Genomic DNA, 21568 nt, shown 5'->3' on the forward strand with positions numbered 1-21568 from the left:
CTTCGTGAAAGTGACAAACTAACACGTTTTAATTTTTGTCAAAAACAACTTTATATGGAAGTAGTGCCGTTGAGCACATGCTGACCAGACCAGACACGTCTCGTTGCAAAATAAATGTAGAAATCCATGTTAGCAATTATTTCACCCACCCTGCTCGCGCGTGCCAACTAGTGTCTGCGATTCCAAGGCTAAAATTGAAGTCGCTTCTATTTGTGACACAGATCTTGCTGCAAGTCCTGCCTCTCCCATCTCCTCATTGGTTTATAGAAGCAGGTACCCATGTGCCATCTTTGAAAGATGAAACTTTTGCCGGTTGTGGTGGTAATACCATGAACGTGTAGATGCCAATCACCATATGAATTCAAAGATGAAAAAGCCTGGAAGGAGGAGAGATGACTAGAAACGATTCGATTGGCCATTTTATGTGTGGATTAATTGTCGGAGAAGAGAACCTTGTGCATTTCAGGTAAAATAACAACTCAATGTTTATATCCCAGGACAAATTAGCTAGCAACAGCAAGCTAGCTAAATAGGACATATTAGCTTGCAAGTGCAAGCTAACTAGCTAAATTGCCATACATGTTTAATGCTTTTCGACCTGTCTCCACATTAATGTAATTGGTTCAGAGCTTGTTTTGATATTTTAACCTGCGTGTCGTGATGCGTTTGGTGTAGGGGGACAAAATACATTTATGCACGATGGCGCACATGTGCAGCCGGTTTGGGTTCCGTGTTAGACGGGGTGAATTGCTTCTAAGCATGAGTTTAGCTTGCCAACGTCACCATGACATCGCCCACAAGTCTGATCTGGGATTTCGATTGGAGAAGCAGTTTTAGCCAATCATCAAATTGTACTGTCTTTGACGTAACGTTTTTTAAATTTATTTTACTTGGCAAGTCAGTTAAAAAGAAATTCTTATTTTACAATGACTGCCTACCCCGGGCGACACTGGGCCAATTGTGCGCGCCCCTATGGGATTCCCAAACACGGCCGGTTCGGCACTGAGATGCAGTGGCTTAGACCGCTGCGCCACTCTGGAGGGGTAACGTTACTGGGCCTGAACTGGGCTCACTTTTTGGTTTGAAGGAGCGTATGGGTCGGTGCACAATGCAACAACTTATATGGTAAATCATTGCAAAAAAAGAGTCCTAAATGCGATTCGAACAACACGTGTGATTGATAATGATACGTCAAATGCTAGCACTCTCTTCAGCTAGTAGGTTCTCATCAGCTGATTCGGTGCCAAGCCACTGACTGAGAACAGCGTTTTAATAATTAAAGTGAAGTTACACTACTCTAAAGAGTAGGTCTACTACAGCATAAAGTAACAATGTTTCTAGACAGATAGTCAACGTTACTTTGATCGAATTCACCAACATTAATAACGACCTCTGTGACTTCAACCTCTCTCGATGTAGAATTACATATTCCCGGACGTCATTATCTGAAGTGAAATTGAAAATCCAGCAGATGGCGCAGGAACTCCGTTCAAGATATGCAGGTTGGGTGCTTGCATTGATTTGATATGATATGAATATGAATTTTGTGCAGTAAAGTCAGTAGATTATATACATGTCAAATGATTGTCAACATTTAATATTTAAGCATATTTTTAAGCAATACAGTATTTGTTTACAAATTATGAAGTAAGCTTAATTTCAAGCTTATGATTCATTTATACAATTAATTATTCAATAATCAATATCAGCAGTAGCCTACATATTGCAGATTGCACCTTGAAATCAGTCTATGTGTAGAAATAGAATAATCATGCAATGTTTTTATGGTTTTCATCAATTAGTTTTTTGTATTATGGGAAAATGAAGTTGTTTCCCTTGAATGCTGCCGGGACCGGGAGGCTGTGCTGACAGGAGTAGGCTATGTGCTCAGACCATTCAATGAGCCTGTCAATGATCCAGAAAGTCATGCCCAGGCAACCGTGCATTGAATTTAGTCCTAACATTTTAGAACGAGTGCCATGTGCACGCTTATGAATCGACTGAATAACCAAAATAACATATTTATTGATGGCACATTCAGGCTGCTAAAACCTTTTTTTTATATGTGACAGTGTAACCTTTGTACATTTTTTGTAGATTTCAACATAACCAGCACAAGTACAGCTCGTCACCAAGGTGAATCTTAGTGAAAGGATTTTAGTGGCTGATGAAGTGTGTGTGTATTTGCCAAAATGGTCAAGTCTTCTTACAAGATTCCTAAATTCTCTCCCCGTAGGTGGGCTCCGGAGAGGGGGGACTTGATACATAGTAGACAGTTATTGCATTGAGATGATGCTGATATTCTATAGTCCAGCTCATTTAGGTGAGATCTGATTTCTTCCTAATTTCATTGTATTCCGGAACTGTACGATATGACAAGACTATATCCAAATAAACATCTCCTTCACTTATCTTACCCTCTGACTCTCTAATTAGTTATCCCTTTAAATGTTCCCACAGAGGTCATAAAGTGGAGTGAACATGTTTTTCTTGTAAATTGTAATCACCACCACAAATGATTTGTTTGTGGTGTAACTTTATGACTGTGAAGCAATTATTGTTTTAATGATATACAAATTAACTTCCACAAGGGAATGGAAATCGACAAGAAAATAAGAGCCACCTGTTTCTACATTTTACCTCAAGCAGGCATACATTCCTACTGGGCCATTTTGCCAAAATAGCAGAGTTTTGGAGGGTTGAGCTAATTCCACTTTGAGGTTGTGCCCTGATGTGGTTGTGGTTGACCAGTAGGGGGATCTCTATCCACCATATTCTTACTACTGTAAATCAGAAGACAATATACAGTAACAACAACTGTTGGTCTTATCCACAGGTGGTTAACTTGTTTTGAACAGTAGTATGGAAGCACACACACCACATAGTCACATTTGAAGACTTGTTGGAATAGGCTTACTGTAAAAAAAATACTTCCTGGGTCAAAAGCGTAGTAAGAAGTAAATCGTTTTAGACTAGAGGATAAACCGATAAAAGCATGGTTAAGTCAAGTTGCAGCTTCACACCTGAAACATCCTAATCAATTCATCCAGAACCCATGGGGAGGAACATTATGCAAGGACAATTGCTTTGGCTTCATCTACAAAGCTTCCCAGTTAGAAAGAGATCTTTGTGCTCAATGATGAATGTGTGTGAGAAGGCTTTAGTATACATGACACACAGCTGAGACTGAAATGGAACAGATGAGGAAGTTCAAGGGTTGAAAATGAATTGGTCTCCCCCTCTGCTCACATTATACAGCACTGCTTGATAAAGTGAGCCCTACTAACCTCAATAGCAATGTGCAGGACCAGGACACATGCAAAATACTTACCATTTTATGTTAGGCCCAATGTGCCGCAAAATATTAAATTGATCATTAACCCCAAATCTGGGCTGAGATTGGCTGTGTTAAAGTTGCCGAGCTGTACTGCTGCTCTTTGTGATGTCATAACCTGTAGCTCCCAGCTGTGCAGGTGCAGACGTGTCCTGGCCATGATGAGAGCCAGCTGTACACTACACTTCCTTCAGGCTGAAGTTCCAAACCCAGTGGAATATTTATGATCACTGACACTGCTGCAGGTGTTTTTATGACTAGATAGACTGGTAGTAAACAGGAAGGTTGTTGAGTATAAAATGAACTGATCAGGTGGAAAACATTTGCCACAAGGGGAAAATGACATAGCAATAGGAAAACCTGGGTCTCATTTGAAGTTGTGGGTTTTGTAAGTCAATCCAGAGTCCTCATTAAAAATGGGCATCTAGACATCAAATCACGTTTTATTGGTCACATACACATGTTTAGCAGATGTTATTGTGGGTGTAGCGAAATGCTTGTAAATCATTCGAAAGCACAGATGAAGGTATAGAAGCTGAAACGTATGCTCCTTTTTTTTGTACAGCACTTCGTATGACTCTCACCTTTTATTCTTTGACGCATAGATTAAATTAAATGGATAGTTCCCCAGTCAAAACATGTTATAAACACCTGGCAACTATTACAGCTGTGAGTTTTTTGGGGTAAGTCTCTAAGAGCTTTGCATACCTGGATTGTGCAATATTTGCCCATTATTCTTTAAAACATTGTTCAAGCTCTGTCAAGTTGGTTGTTGATCATTGCTAGACAGCCAAGTCTTGACATATATTTTCAAGCAGATTTAAATCAAAACTGTAAGTAGGCCACTCAGGAACATTCAATATTGTCTTGGTAAGCAACTCTAGTGTAGATCTGGCCTTGTGTATTGTCCTGCTGAAAAGTGAATTGGAAAGTGTTGGAAAGCAGACAAAATGAATACATGCTAAATCAGTTCTAATTTTGTCTACAGCCTTATTCTAAAATTGATTAAATTAAAATGTTTTCCTCCTCAATCTACACACAATATCTCATGATGACAAAGTGAAAACAGGTTTTTAGACATTTTCGCAGAAACATTTTTTTGTTGAAATAACTTATTTACATAAGTATTCAGACACTTTGCTATGAGACTCGAAATTGAGCTCAGGTGCATCCTGTTTCCATTGATCATCCTTGAGATGTTTTTACAACTTGATTGGAGTCCACCTGTGGTAAATTAAATTGATCGGACATGATTTGGAAAGGCACACACCTGTCTATATAAGGTCCCACAGTTGACAGTGCATGTCAGAGTACAAACCAAGCCATGAGGTTGAAGGAATTGCCCGTAGAGCTCACAGACAAGATTGTGTTGAGGCACAGATCTGAGGAAGGGTACCAAAAAATGTCTGCAGCATTGAAGGTCCCCAAGAACACAGTGGCCTCCATCATTCTTAAATGGAAGAAGTTTGGTACCACCAATACCCTTCCTAGAGCTGGCTGCCTGGCCAAACTCCTCAGTAAAAGGCACGACCGCCCGCTTGGAGTTTGCCGAAAGGCACCTAAGGACTCTCACGACCACTCCACTTTATGACATCTGTGGGAACATTTAAAGGGATAACTAATTAGACAGTCAGATAGAATCATGTAGTAACCAAAAAAGTGTTAAACAAATCAAAATAATTTGATATTCTTCTTGTCGCAAAGTGTGGCTAATTTGAAGAAAAACAAATCAAAATATATTTTATGAATACTTTTTGGTTACTACATGATTCTGTGTTATTTTGTAGTTTTAATGTCTTCACTATTATTCTACAATGTATAAAATAGTAAAAATAAAGAAGACCCCATATATATATATATATACACACACAGATGAAGTTGGAAGTTTACATACACTTAGATTCTGTCTCTCACAGTTGAAGTGTACCTATGTTTTAAAAAATTACAGACCTCTACATGCTTTGTAAGTAGGAAACACTGCTGATTTTGCAGGTTATCAAATACTTGTTCTCCCCACTGTATCTGGTACACTTATTAAGTGTTTCCACTCTTCCATATGGTCAGACAATTATAATATTTTAATCTGTTTGGCACACATAATACTCACGGAACGCTTGCACCAATACCCACCTTTTTCTGGATCTCCAGTAGTTTCCACAGCTAAGTCAAATGTCTTTCACAGATCTGACTTCCCCTTTCCCTCCTGAGCAATATGTAAACATTCACCTGTTCCGAGTTTCTTTTTCACGTCCTCCGCATCCATTTTGCTGTCACGTGTTAGTGTGCTAGGAGTTTGTTATAACCAATTTATTGATGTGATAGGGCCTGGCCTATAGCCAATTGGTGACATGCATGCGATGCTTACATGTTTCACATAAAGAGAGCAAGGGTTGAAGGAATATATATATATATATACACACACAAATTAAGAATTTCGGTAACAGAACTTTTCAGTCAGAAACAAGAAACTAAATGGCTGTAATTATGTTGCAGCTTCAGCACGGCCAGCGCAATAAACACTTGTTGTGCTGTGATGCCTATTCGCTGCAGTAGGGAGGAGAGCAAGACAACGTGCGCCAGTCAGACAGGCAGTCGCTGTCATTTTTGTAAACATGGTGTGACCATCGGGCTCTTAAGTCATTTGTTTGTCTTAATTATTTAAATCAAACAGTGTGCTTAAAACATCAGTACATATGTAATTGTTTTTATTCAAACACAGGGTGTGTCTGTCTATATATGGAAAAAATATTTTAAACGAGAACAGGACGACTCGGTCAACCAAGATTTTCTTTAGTCGGGACAACCCTAGGACCATTACCCTGAATTTGAAATATAGACCTGCATATGTAAGAGTGTATAGACATGCAGACCCAGATTTTCAGGAGGGATAGCAAAGCCATCAGGGTGTGATGACAGGAACTGTTCTCATACAGGGGTCAGGGCTGTAGGTAGCCTTCTGCTGTTGATACTGGCCTGGACAGACCTCCAAATCAAATTGATTTATATAGCCCTTCGTACATCAGCTGATATCTCAAAGTTCTGTACAGAAACCCAGCCTAAAACCCCAAACAGCAAGCAATGCAGGTGTAGAAGCACGGTGGCTAGGAAAAACTCTCTAAAAAGGCCAAAACCTAGGAAGAAACCTCGAGAGGAACCAGGCTATGTGGGGTGGCCAGTACTCTTATGGCTGTGCCGGGTGGAGATTATAACAGAACATGGCCAAGATGTTCAAATGTTCATAATTGACCAGCATGGCCAAATAATAATAATCACAGTAGGTGTCGAGGGTGCAACAGGTCAGCACCTCAGGAGTAAATGTCAATTGGCTTTTCATAGCCGATCATTGAGAGTATCTCTACCGCTCCTGCTGTATCTAGAGAGTTGAAAACAGCAGGTCTGGGACAGGTAGCACGTCCGGTGAACCGGTGAGGGTTCCATAGCCGCAGGCAGAGGCTACCTAGGCTACCTGCCGCCCCTCCACTCTAACCTCTAGGCTACCTGCCGCCCCTCCACTCTAACCACTAGGCTACCCTGCCACCCCTCCACTCTAACCACTAGGCTACCTGCCGCCCCACCACTCTAACCGCTGTGGCCCTATCCGATGATACCCCCAGACAGGGCCAAACAGGGAGGATATAACCCCACCCACTTTGCCAAAGCACAGCCCCCACACCACTAGAGGGATATCTTCAACCACCAACTTACCATCCTGAGACAAGGCCGAGTATAGCCCACAAATATCTCCTCCACGGCACAACCCAAGGGGGGGCGCCAACCCAGACAGGAATATCACATCAGTGACTCCACCCACTCAAGCAATGCAACCCTCCGAGGGACGGCATGGAAGAACACCAGTAAACCAATGACTCAGCCCCTGTAATAGGGTAAGAGTCAGATAATCCCAGTGGAGAGAGGGGAACCGGCCAGGCAGAGACCGCATGGGTGGTTCGTTGCTCCAGAGCCTTTCCATTCACCTTCACAGTCCTGGTGCCAGACTACACTCAATCATATGACCTACTGAAGATACCAAAATGTCCATTTAGTTGGTGCGTTTGATCCAGAAAAACACCGCTTCCAACTTGCGCAACAAAATATCTCAAAAGTTACTTGTAAACTTTGCCAAAACATTTCAAACTACTTTTGTAATACAACTTTAGGTATTTCTAAACGTATATAATAAATCAAATTGAAGACTGGATGATCTGTGTTCAATACAGGAGCAAAACAAACTGATGCTACTTTTCTGGTTACGCGCCTCTATCAAAAGGTACACATGAAGTGACTCTCGTTCTGAGCTATGGTACTTCTTCATTACACAAAGGAAAAACCTCAACCAATTTCTACAAACTGGTGACATCCAGTGGAAGCGGTAGGAACTGCAGGAAAGTCGATTAGAATTCTGGATTCCCCATGAAAACGTAATGAAAAGACTCACCTCAAAAAAGAAAATCTGAATGGTTTGTCCTCTGGGTTTTGCCTGCTAAATAAGTTCTGTAATACTCACAGACATGATTCAAACAGTTTAAGAAACTTCAGAGTGTTTTCTTTTCAATATTAATAATAATATGCATATATTAAGACCTGGACAGAGTAGGAGGCAGTTCAGTTTGGGCACGCTATTTATCCAAAAGTGAAAATGCTGCCCCCTACCCCAAACAGGTTAAAGGTCGAGACCGAGTCTGCATCTCTCACATGGGTAGGCAGACCATTCCATAAAAATGGAGCTCTATAGGAGGAAGCCCTGCCTCCAGCTGTTTGCTTAGAAATTCTAGGGACAATTATTAGGCCTGCGTCTTGTGACCGTAGCGTACGTGTAGATATGTACGGCAGGACCAAATCGGAAAGATAGGTAGGAGCAATTTGTAAGTCGCTCTGGATAAGAGCGTCTGCTAAATTACTTAAATGTAAATGTAAATGTAGGAGCAAGCCCATGTAATGCTTTGTAGGTTAGCATTAAAACATTAAAATCAGCCCCTGCCTTAACAGGAAGCCAGTGTCGGGAGGCTAGCCCTGGAATAATATGATCACATTTTTTTGGTTCTCGTCAGGATCCTAGCAGCCGTATTTAGCATTAAGTGAAGTTTATTTAGTGATTTATCCGGGTAGCCGGAAAGTAGAAGATTGCAGTAGTCTAACCGAGAAGTAACAAAAGCATGTAGTCATTTTTCTGCATCAATTTTGGACAGAAAATTTCTGATCTTTGCAATGTTACACAGATGGAAAAAAAGCAGTCCTTGAAACAATCTTGATATGTTCGTCAAAAGAGAGATCAGGGTACAGAGTAACGCCGAGGTCCTTCACAGTTTTATTTGAGACGACTGTACAATCAAGATTAATTGTCCGATTCAACAGAAGATCTCTTTGTTTCTTGGGACCTAGAACAAGCATCTCTGTTTTGTCCGAGTTTAAAAGTAGAAAGTTTGCAGCCATCCACTTCCTTATATCTGAAACACAGGCTTCCAGCGAGGGCAATTTTGGGGCTTCGCGATGTTTCATAGAAATGTACAGCTGTGTGTCATCCACATAGCAGTGCAAGTTAACATTATGTTTTCGAATGACATCCCCAAGAGGTAAAATATATAGTGAAAACAATAGTGGTCCTAAAACAGAACCTTGAGGAACACTGACATTTACAGTTGATTTGTCAGAGGAAAAACCATTCACAGAGGCAAACATATCTTCCCAACAGATAAGATCTAAACCAGGCTAGAACTTGTCCGTGTAGACAAATTTGGGTTTTCAATCTCTCCAAAAGAATGTGGTGACCGATGGTATCAAAAGCAGCACTAAGGTCTAGGAGCACGAGAACAGATGCAAAGCCTCGGTCTGACGCCATTAAAAGGTAATTTACCACCTTCACAAGTGCAGTCTCAGTGCTATGATGGGTCTAAAACCAGACTGAAGCATTTCGTATACATTGTTTGTCTTCATGAAGGCAGTGAGTTGCTGCGCAAAAGCTTTTCCTAAAATCTTTGAGAGATGGGAGATTCGATATAGGGCAATATTTTTTTCTATATTTCCTGGGTCAAGGTTTGGCTTTTTCAAGAGAGGCTTTATTACTGCCACTTTCAGTGAGCTTGGTACACCTCCGGTAGATAGAGAGCCATTTATTATGTTCAACATAGTAGGGCCAAGCACAGGAAGCAGCTCTTTCAGTAGTTTAGTTGGAATAGGGTCCAGTATGCAGCTTGAAGGTTTAGAGGCCATGATTATTTTCATCATTGTGTCAAGATATATAGTACTAAAACACTTGTGTGACTCCCTTGATTCTAGGTCCTGGCAGAGTTGTGAAGACTCAGGATAACTGAGCTTTGGAAAAATATGCAGATTTAAAGAGGAGTCCGTAATTTGCTTTCTAATTATCATGATATTTTCCTCAAAGAAGTTTATGAATTTATTACTGCTGAAGTGAAAGCCATCCTCTCTTGGGGAATGCTGCTTTTTAGTTAGCTTTGCAACAGTATCAAAAATAAATGTTGGATTTTTCTCATTTTCCTCAATTAAGTTGGAAAAATAGGATGATCGAGCAAGCTCGTCGGAAGACTTCCAGTTTGGTGTGGCGCCATTTCCGTTCCAATTTTCTGGAAGCTTGCTTCAGAGCTCGGGTATTTTCTGTATACCAGGGAGCTAGTTTCTTATGACAAATGTTTTTAGTTTTTAGGGGTGCAACTGCATCTAGGGCATTGCGTAAGGTTAAATTGAGTTCCTCAGTTAGGTGGTTAACTGATTTTTGTCCTCTGACGTCCTTTTCTTTAATTTAATTTTTATTTCACCTTTATTTAACCAGGTAGGCTAGTTGAGAACACGTTCTCATTTGCAACTGCGACCTGGCCAAGATAAAGCATAGCAGTGTGAGCAGACAACACAGAGTTACACATGGAGTAAACAATTAACAAGTCAATAACACAGTAGAAAAAAAGGGGGAGTCTATATACAATGTGTGCAAAAGGCATGAGGAGGTAGGCGAATAATTACAATTTTGCAGATTAACACTGGAGTGATACATGATCAGATGGTCATGTACAGGTAGAGATATTGGTGTGCAAAAGAGCAGAAAAGTAAATAAATAAAAACAGTATGGGGATGAGGTAGGTGAAAATGGGTGGGCTATTTACCAATAGACTATGTACAGCTGCAGCGATCGGTTAGCTGCTCAGATAGCTGATGTTTGAAGTTGGTGAGGGAGATAAAAGTCTCCAGCTTCAGCGATTTTTGCAGTTCGTTCCAGTCACAGGCAGCAGAGTACTGGAACGAAAGGCGGCCAAATGAGGTGTTGGCTTTAGGGATGATCAGTGAGATACACCTGCTGGAGCGCGTGCTACGAATGGGTGTTGCCATCGTGACCAGTGAACTGAGATAAGGCGGAGCTTTACCTAGCATGGACTTGTAGATGACCTGGAGCCAGTGGGTCTGGCAACGAATATGTAGCAAGGGCCAGCCGACTAGAGCATACAAGTCGCAGTGGTGGGTGGTATAAGGTGCTTTAGTGACAAAACGGATGGCACTGTGATAGACTGCATCCAGTTTGCTGAGTACAGTGTTGGAAGCCATTTTGTAGATGACATCGCCGGAGTCAAGGATCGGTAGGATAGTCAGTTTTACTAGGGTAAGCTTGGCGGCGTGAGTGAAGGAGGCTTTGTTGCGGAATAGAAAGCCGACTCTTGATTTGATTTTCGATTGGAGATGTTTGATATGAGTCTGGAAGGAGAGTTTGCAGTCTAGCCAGACACCTAGGTACTTATAGATGTCCACATATTCAAGGTCGGAACCATCCAGGGTGGTGATGCTAGTCGGGCATGCGGGTGCAGGCAGCGATCGGTTGAAAAGCATGCATTTGGTTTTACTAGCGTTTAAGAGCAGTTGGAGGCCACGGAAGGAGTGTCGTATGGCATTGAAGCTCGTTTGGAGGTTAGATAGCACAGTGTCGTCTGCGTAGAGGTGGATCAGGGAATCGCCCGCAGCAAGAGCAACATCATTGATATATACAGAGAAAAGAGTCGGCCCGAGAATTGAACCCTGTGGCACCCCCATAGAGACTGCCAGAGGACCGGACAGCATGCCCTCCGATTTGACACACTGAACTCTGTCTGCAAAGTAATTGGTGAACCAGGCAAGGCAGTCATCCGAAAAACCGAGGCTACTGAGTCTGCCGATAAGAATATGGTGATTGACAGAGTCGAAAGCCTTGGCAAGGTCGAGTAGGCAGAGGGAGTCTGGAAGGACATCAAGGAATCTTTGGGTTGTCTGAGAATTTATAGCACAAATTTTGATGCTCCTTGGTTGGGGTCTGAGCAGATTATTTGTTGAGATTGCAAACGTAATAAAATGGTGGTCCGATAGTCCAGGATTATGAGGAAAAATATTAAGATCCACAACATTTATTCCATGGGACAACGTCCAGAGTACTGTGACTGTGACAGTGAGTAGGTCCGGAGACATGTTGGACAAAACCCACTGAGTCGATGATCGCTCCGAAATACTTTTGGAGTGGGTCTGTGGACTTTTCCATGTGAATATTAAAGTCACCAAAAATGTGTTATGACTACAAGGTCCGATAGGAATTCAGGGAACTCAGTAAGGAACGCTGTATATGGCCCCCCAAAAAAGTGATTGAGTAGGCTGCATAAATTTCATGACTAGAAGCTCAAAAGACAAAAACATCTGGGGATTTTTTGTAAATTTAAATTTGCTATCGTAAATGTTAGCAACACCTCCGCCTTTGCGGGATGTGTGGGGGATATGGTCACTAGTGTAACCAGGAGGTGAGGCCTCATTTATCACAGTAAATTCGTCAGGCTTAAGCCATGTTTCAGTCAGGCCAATCACATCAAGATTATGATCAGTGATTAGTTAATTGACTATAACTGCCTTGGAAGCAGTTGGAAGCGAACACCGCCATGTTTAGTTTTGCCCCACCTAGGTCGAGGCACAGACACGGTCTCAATGGGGATAGCTGGGCTGACTACACTGACTGTGCTAGTGGCAGACTCTACTAAGCTGGCAGGCTGGCTAACAGCCAGCTGCCTGGACTGCACCCTATTTCATTGTGGAGCTAAGGGAGTTAGAGCCCTGTCTATGTTTGTAGATAAGATGAGAGCCCCCCCCTCCAGCTAGGATGGAGTCCGTCACTCCTCAACAGGCCAGGCTTGGTCCTGTTTGTGGGTGAGTCCCAGAAAGAGGGCCAATTATCTACAAATTCTATCTTTTGGGAGGGGCAGAAAACAGTTTTCAACCAGCGATTGAGTTGTGAGACTACTGTAGAGCTCATCACTCCCCCTAACTGTGAGGGGCCATAAACAATTACTCGATGCCGACACATCTTTCTAGCGCATTTACACGCTGAAGCTATGTTGCGCTTGGAGAGCTCTGTCTGTTTCATCCAAACATCGTTGGTGCCGACGTGGATAACAATATCCCTATACTCTCTACACTCGCCAGTTTTAGCTTTAGCCCGCACCATCTTCAGATTAGCCTTAACATTGGTAGCCCTGCCCCTGGTAAACAGTGTATGATCGCTGGATGATTCACTTTAAGTCTAATACTGCGGGTAATGGAGTCGCCAATGACTAGGGTTTTCAATTTGTCAGCGTTAATGGAGGGAGCCTTCGGTGTCTCAGACCCCGTACCGGGAGGAGTAGAGACCAGAGAAGGCTCGGCCTCAGACTCTGACTCGCTGCTTAATGGGGCGAACCGGTTGAAAGTTTCTGTCGGCTGAATGAGCGACACCAGTTGAGCATTCCTACAGCATTTCCCTCAGGAAGCCATGAGAAAGTTGTCCGGCTGCGGGGACCGTGCGAGGGGATTTATACTACTATCTGTACTTACTGGTGGCACAGATGCCATTTCATCCTTTCCTACACTGAAATGACCCTTGCCTAACGATTGCGTCTGAAGCTGGGATTGCAGCACAGCTATCCTCGCCGTGAGGCGATCGTTCTCCTGTATATTATGAGTACAACGACTGCAATTCGAAGGCATCATGTTAATGTTACTACTTAGCTTCGGCTATTGGAGATCTTGACGAACCATGTCCAGATAAAGCGTCCGGAGTGAAAAGGTTGAATAAAATAAAAGTTGAGTGAGGGAAAAACGAAAAATATAAACGGTAATTAAAAAGTAAAAACCGTAAAGTTGTCAGGTAGCAAAGTAAGGTCTGCAACAAAATGCACAGCAGCACGTAAACAAGTCTGCACGTAAACAAGAACAACTCAACACAGAGATCACTAAACTGCTCACATACTCCTCAGACACACAGTTCTCAGCTGGGTTACAGGATGCTTACTGACCGTTGCCATTCTAACCTGCCCAGCTCTCAGCGAAAGGGGGATGTGTCTAGATGTAGAGTTTAAAAGGTACTCACACTTAAACCATGAAAAGGAAAATCCAAAATCCAAAGAGGCCAAGATACAAAGATATTGTAATGAAACAGCAGGGAGCAGGTCTCGAACCCTCGACCCCGAGGTCCAGCGCGCTATCGACTGTGCCGCAAAAGCATGCTCGAGCGGCAGAGTTGATTTTCCGTGCTTATAAACCCAGGGTCGTTACAATATAATTAAAAAGATAGTTCACCTAATTTGCAAAATGACATATTGGTTTCCTTACCCTGTAAGCAGTATATGGGCGAAGTATGACAGCAATCCATGCTTTGGTTTAGTTTGCCTGGCAGTGGCTAGCTCTGTTTCCAAATGCTAATTCAAGTAATTGAACCGATTTTAGGATTTTTCACGGATAATTTTCAAACCATCTTTAGGTGACATTATTGAGCTTCGCAATAAATGTTGAATACTTTTGAATGATTTGGACATAATGCGTGAAAAATTATAATATCAGTCCCATTCCTTAAATGGGATTTGTGCCACAAATGCTAAAACATTAACATTTGGAAACAGTGCCAGGGAAACTGAATGGGCCAAAGCATGGATTGCTGTCATACATAAGCAACACACGTCCCGACCACCTGAGGATCTTACTTTTTCAGTCATCTATTTCCTGTGGTTCAGGTATGCAAAATGCACTTGTCACTTAAGTCTCGCTGGATTGATTGCAATCATTTTAATCCGAGTGTATTCTGCTATTGACACACTTGTTGAATTATGCAAGAGAAGGTGACAAAAACCGTAATTAATGAGGCAGTCTAGACAGCGCAGGAGAATGCAGGTAGGGTTGACAGAGCAGGTAGGGTAGACAGAGCAGGTCTTTGGTGGTTGCAGCCCTGTTCTACACCTTTTATTTATTCATATACAGTGCCTTCGGAAAGTATTCAGACCCCTTCACTTTTTTCACATTTTGTTACGTTACAGCCTTATTCAAATATTGATTTTTTTTTAAAAAATCCTCAGCAATCTACACATAATACCCCATAATGACAAAATGAAAATGTTATTTTTTTAAATAAAATACCTTATTTACATAAGTATTCAGACCCTTTACTATGAGACTCCAAATTGAGCTCAAATGCATCCTGTTTCCATTGATCCTCCTTGAGATGTTTCTACAACTTGATTGGAATCAACCTGTGGTAAATTCAATTGATTGGACATGATTTGGAAAGGCACACACCTGTCTATATAAAGGTCCCACAGTTGACAGTGCACGTCAGAGCAAAAACTAAGCCATGAGGTGAAGGAATTGTCCGTAGAGCTCCGAGACAGGATTGTATCGGGGCACAGATCTGGGGAATGGTACCAAAACATTTCTGCAACATTGAAGGTCCCCAAGAACACATTGGCCTCCATCATTCTTAAATGGATGAAGTTTGGAAGCACCAATTATCTTCCCAGAGTTGGTCAGGGAGGTGACCAAGAACCTGATCATCATTCTAACAGAGCTCTAGAGTTCCACTGTGGAGATGGGAGAACCTTCCAGAAGGACAACCATCTCTACAGCACTCCACCAATCAGGCCTTTATGTTAGAGTGGCCAGACGGAAGCCACTAATCAGTAAAAAGGCACATGACAGCCCTCTTGGAGTTTGCCAAAAAGCACCTAAAGACTCTCAAACTATGAGAAACAAGATTCTCTGGTCTAATGAAACCAAGATTGAACTCTTTGGCCTGAATGCCAAGCGTCACGTCTGGAGGAAACCTGGCACCATCAAGATGGTGAAGTATGGTGGTGGCTGCATCATGCTGTGGGGATGTTTTTCAGCGGCAGGGACTAGGAGACTAGTCAGGATCGAGGCAAAGATAAACGGAGCAAAGTACAGAGATTAAAACCAATTAATCAATTAAAACCTGCTCCAGAGCCTGCAGGACCTCAGACTGGAGTAAAGGTTCCCCTTCAGGACAACAACCCTGTTGGAAGTCTCTGATTGCCCTTGACTGACCCAGCCAGAGCCTGAAGTTGAACACTATCGAACATCTCTGAAGAGACCTGAAATCAGCTGTGCAGCAACGCTCCCCATCCAACCTGACAGAGCTTGAGAGGATCTGCAGAGAGGAATGAGAGAAACTCCCCGAATACAGTTGTGCCACGCTTGTTGCGACATACCCAAGAAGACGCGAGGCTGTATCACTGCCATATGTGCTCCAACAAAGTACTGAGTCTTTATGGGTCTGAATACTTATGTAAACATGATATCAGTTTAAAATGTTTATTAAATTTGCAAAAATGTCTAAAACCTGTTTTTACTTCGTCATTATGGGTATGTGTAGATTCATGAGGTAAAAATATATTTTTTATACATTTTAGAATAAGGTTATAACATGGAATACACAGTGTATTCATGCAAATTAGGTACATATAATTATTTATTTATTTTAACTCAACATATTTTTTTTAATTATAGAAAAAGAAAATGTGTATATGAGTGCATTCTAAGATTTTTAAATGTTTCATTTTACAATAAATACCTGAATTCCCACCAAAATCCCTGAACTCCATTCATTATTTGTCTGTGCCAGTAAAACATTTTATGCCATGTAATTCAGTCAATATCTGATGGATTATAAAAATTCAAAAGGTTTAGAGTATCTTCATCCATCGTCAAACTATTACACTTATTATACCTCTTTGGGATAGGGGGCAGCATTTTAACTTTTGGATAAATAGCGTGCCCAATTTCAACTTCTTGCTACTCATGCCAAGAATATAAGATATGCATATTATTGGGAGATTTGGATAGAAAACACTCAAGTTTCTAAAACTGTTTTAATCATGTCTGTGAGTATAACAGAAATTATGTAGCAGGCAAAACCCTGAGGACTAACCTTTCAGAATTATTTTTTTGAGGTCACTGTCTGTTCAATGACTTCTCATTGGGAAACGATATTTCTTAGGCACTTGTTTGCAGTTCCTACCGCTTCCACTGGATATCACCAGTCTTTGGAATTTGGTTGAGGTTATTCCTTTGTGCAATGAAGAAGTACGGCCATTTTGGAACATGGTAATGTTATGTGTACTGGTTGAGAGTTGCGCAAGACTTGAAAAGTAGCGTTAGTTTGTGATCCTCCTGTATTGAAAACAGATAGACCCATCTTCAATTTGATCGATTATTAACGTTTAAAATTACCCAAAGTTGTATTACAAAAGTAGTTTGAAATGTTTTGGCAAAGTTTACAGGTAACTTTTGAGATATTTTGTAGTGACGTTGCGCAAATTGGAAGCTGTTTTTTTGTGGATCAAACGCAACAAATAAATTGACATTTTGGGTATATATCGAAGGAATGAATCGAACAAAAGGACCATTTGTGATGTTTATGGGACATATTGAAGTTCCAACAAAATAACCTCGTCAAAGGTAAGGCCTGATTTATATTATATTTCTGTGTTTTGTGTGCTGCCTGCAGGGTTGAAATATGCTATTGTCTCTTTGTTTACTGTTGTCATATCATCAGATAATAGCTTCTTATGCTTTCGCCGAAAAGCCTTTTTGAAATCTGACATGTTGGCTCGATTCACAACGAGTGTAGCTTTAATTTGGTATCGTACATGTGTGATTTAATGAAAGTTGGAATTTTATAGCATTTGTTTTAATTTGGCACTCTGCATTTTTCCTGCCAATTGGCCAGGTGAGACATTTGTGTCCCGCCTATCCCAGAGAGGTACATTTAAATAAAAAAATGTAAAACATTTTAACAATTTCCATGACCGTTGATACATACATTACCTTCAGAAAGTATTCACATCCCTTAACTTTTTCCACAATTTGATGTGTGACAGCCTAAATATAAAATTTATCAAATTTAGATTTTGTGTCGATGATCTACACATAATAATACCCCATAATGGCAAAGTGGAATTTTGTTTTCAGAAATGTTTACAAATGAATAAAAAATTAAAAGCTGAAATGTCTTAAGTCAAAAAGTATTCTACCCCTTTATTATAGCAAATGTCAGGAGTAAACATTTGCTTAACAAGTCACATAATAAGTTGCATGGAGTCCCTCTGTGCAATAATAGAGGTTAACATGATTTTTGAATGACTACCCCATACATACAATTATCTGTAAGGTCCCTCAGTCAAGTAGTGAATTTCAAGCACAGACTCAAAGACCAGGAGAGTTTTCCAATGCCTCACAAAGAAAAGCAAAAAAAAATGATTGTTTTTTTAAACCCTTTTCTGACTGAATATTCCTTTACGCATGGTGAAACTGTTAATTAGGCTTTGAAAGGGGTATCAATACACCCAGTCACTACAAAGATAAAATAAAATTGTATTGGTCACATACACATATTTAGCAGATGTTATTGTGGGTGTAGCGAAATGCTTGTATTCCTAGCTCCAACAGTGCAGTAGTATCTAGCAATTCACAAAAATACACACAAACCTAAAAGTAAAAGAATGGAATTAAGATATATATATATGTGTGTATATATACAGTGGGGAGAACAAGTATTTGATACACTGCCGATTTTGCAGGTTTTCCTACTTACAAAGCTTGTTGGGGTCTGTAATTTTTATCATAGGTACACTTCAAAAATACAGAAAATCACATTACTTTTCAGTAATTAATTTGCATTTTATTACATGACATAAGTATTTGATACATCAGAAAAGCAGAACTTAATATTTGGTACAGAAACCTTTGTTTGCAATTACAGAGATCATACGTTTCCTGTAGTTTTAGAAGATTTCTCAGAAAAACAAGCATATCTCAGTGAAATGTTAATGGAGCACTGAGCGTACCACAAGTTTAAAAACATTTTTTTAAAGCCATTTATATTTAATTCAGCTTGTGTCATGTTCATTTAGCTTTTTGCAACCCGCAGGAACAACTTTGCAGACAACCACCGCCACAACATGTAAAATCCTCAAAGGTCGCTGCGAGAAGCGGCACTGCCTTTTCAACAGAACTCTGCTTATTATTGGATGTATGTATTACAGTAGGTTATGAAATCTGACTTTTTGGATATAATGTTAATGATATTTGCCTGGGTAAAATGTATTTGATAAGATAAGGAAGTGAAATTTCAGCACCAAAGTGTGTTTTCAACCACTATGGGCAATTCCACTAATGGAATTACGCTTTGGCTCAGTTTTTTCACTTTAAAATTTATGCCAAACAAAAACCATTTGATTTCAAAGTTTTACAAACCATACAACTCTATGCACAAGGACTATATTTAACAATTTCCACTGAAAAATGTACAAAAATACATTTAGTGGAAGAACGGGGCAGATGCTAACTTTGGTAACAGAATTACGGTAAAATCAGGTTTTTATAAGACCACGTTTTCCCAAACTCTGTTAAATATAAGAATCTGCTATGACATAGCACCTTAAGTTTAAAAAAAATATATCTTGGTTATTGAACTACAGTAAGTAAAGTGGATTTACACCTGGTAACGGAATTACAATAATGGACTTACATCATGGGTCCCTGATCTGAACTAAACAGAAATGCATAATTATAGATATGAATGTCATTCTCATGTTTCACAAGGTTGGACATCACAGCGCAGCGCAGTAGAGTACAGTGCAGTACAATGCAGTGGAGTTCAGTGCAGTAGAGTACAGTTCATTACAGTAGATTAGAGTACAATACAAGATAATCATTCATAAACAAAATTGATCAGTAAAATCACTAAATTAATTGTTGTACTTTTCAGACTTAATCCAGTACAATATACTGTACTCTACTGTACTATAATCCACTTTTCTTTACTGTATTGTACTGTACTATTGTATTGGTCTTTACTATACTGTGCTCTACTCACTACTGTATTGTACTATACTGTGCTGTACTCACTGTACTGGACTGTGTCATCCAAACTTGTGAAACATACAGTACGTCTATGATAGGTTCAGATTTGGTCCAGTCCGGTCCATCTGTAGACGTTAACATCAAGGCACTGGTGGACTGACCAAATTTTAACGTCCATGGACGTCCAGTGTCGGTCGGTGCTGCTTACAGTAAATGGAAAGAGCGAGGGCTCATGGGTAGATGTCAGTAAGAGCTGGCAGAGGTGACGTTGACAGGAGAGTGAGAGAGAGGGAGGGGTTGGTCCAGACTGACTGCTTTAACACTCTTGGTTTGACCACCAGACAACAGAAAGACAAAGGAAACAATTATGAGCTGAACATAACAGTATGGTCCAGCAGGTGACCCAACTGTGGTTCGTGACCATTATGTTTTCCCATTGTAGCCAATTAGGTTGCAGTGAATCTGTTACTTATTCTTTGGTAATTATGAGTTTTAACCACTTAATCATTCATAAACAAAATTGATATAAGTAAAATCACTATAACTAATTGTTTTACTTTTCAGACTTATTCCAGTACCTGTTTGCCCATCAAAAGCCACAGGAAGAGTTTTGATGTAGGCCTAGGGCTTGTGTGCGCGGGGTGTTAATACTTTAAACCCCCTCCACCAGAACCCATGTTATCAGTCATGAGATATGCATCTACTAATCCATGCCACAGGGGTGGCTGGGATTCTTTGATTCCCAGGCATTATCTCTCACTCTTTGAATTAACCCTTTGCTCAAGTGGGAATTGGCCTATATGGATTGGGCAAAATTGAAATGTTTCTTACAGAAGAAATATGAAATGCATAACCCTGGTAGCAATCAAAAGGGAACAGTTTGGAGATTATGTGGTAATTATTCAACCTAAATTGAGGACACAACTGATCTCCTGACACAATACTGAATCCAAACATTACACTGTTGATTTTATGTGTATTTTACATTTACTTTACACTGCGTTTGTTTATAACAAAATCTGAAAATACTCAGGATACCTTCATTAACGTGACAATAAAATTCCTTGAAATGTAGTGTAGGTGCAACATAAGATAAAAACATGACAATGGTTTGAGTGAGAGGACAAATTGGTGTCTCCAAGTGGCCACATACCTCACCAAAGTATGCACAAGTTCCAAAGTAATTTCAATGCACTTTTATGACTCATAAAGAGTAACTATAAAGTGCTTTTTTGTTTGTTCTTCTAGCTGTGCCGTTGAGGAACTAGAGCAAGCAAACTTGTAGTTGTTTTGTTTGGAACACAATCCTGCATCCCCACCATCACAATCCAAAAATGGCCCATTATAAATCACAATCTGGGTCAGGTGGACATAATTTGAAAGCTTTTGATATTGCTAAAAAAACGTCTCAATTAGATGTTAACTACAAGGTAGCCTATGCCTACCTGGCAGAATGATATCATGATTATTTGAATCAATCCAGTGGCCATTTCTTTTGCAAACTCTGCAATTACATGAGCGCTACAGACAAACAATGGTCACAACAAAATGGTCACAACCCCCAAATGTCAACATTTCTTAACTTTTAAGGTCTCCTGATGGGATTTAAGCATTGTTATGAAATTTGAACATCCAATTAGGTTGTTTTTCTAGTTTTAAAAAAGTGTGGAAAAACAAAACGTGTGAAACTGAATTTGTGAATAAACTAAATGGAATCAGGCCCATAAATGTAACAGATTTCATAGGGCCCTAGTTGACACTGCTTATGACATGAGTTTTATGATATGGAAATGTGAAGTGCACATTTGGACTCAAAGCAGTTTGGCTTGCTTGTATGACATCAAAGCGGTATTTATTATACAACGGTCATCTTTCAAAACAAATCGATGCCTCTTAATTTACAGCATTTCCCTGACTCATAAAACATTTGCAAAAGTTGGCCAATTAGCGGGAGGGATGGGGGCAACTTCTTGTCGTGTGCTGCGCTCAAATTCAGAACGGCTGTCAGTCAAAACCAATACAGTGCAATAAAGTGCAGAGCCTGGGCTAGCACATAACGTTCTGAGCTCTGATGTCATTTATAGCATGTTA

The 21568-nt window shown here is 40.4% G+C and overlaps 1 long non-coding RNA gene across 2 annotated transcripts; it reads left to right on the forward strand.

Moving 5' to 3' along the window:
* The first annotated feature begins 781 nt into the window (after positions 1–781).
* On the forward strand, positions 782–21156 carry LOC118396151 (uncharacterized). Of its 2 annotated transcripts, XR_004828143.2 has the most exons (5): positions 782–1125; positions 1420–1502; positions 2098–2136; positions 2237–2323; positions 18543–21156. It is a non-coding gene; the product is annotated as an uncharacterized LOC118396151 (long non-coding RNA). The 2 variants fall into 2 exon arrangements; XR_004828142.1 differs by lacking the exon at positions 18543–21156 and having other exon boundaries at positions 789–1125; positions 2237–2411.
* The last annotated feature ends 412 nt before the right edge of the window (positions 21157–21568 follow it).

The sequence above is a fragment of the Oncorhynchus keta genome, chromosome 17 (genome assembly GCF_023373465.1).
Source record: "Oncorhynchus keta strain PuntledgeMale-10-30-2019 chromosome 17, Oket_V2, whole genome shotgun sequence".
NCBI classification, from domain to species: domain Eukaryota; kingdom Metazoa; phylum Chordata; class Actinopteri; order Salmoniformes; family Salmonidae; genus Oncorhynchus; species Oncorhynchus keta.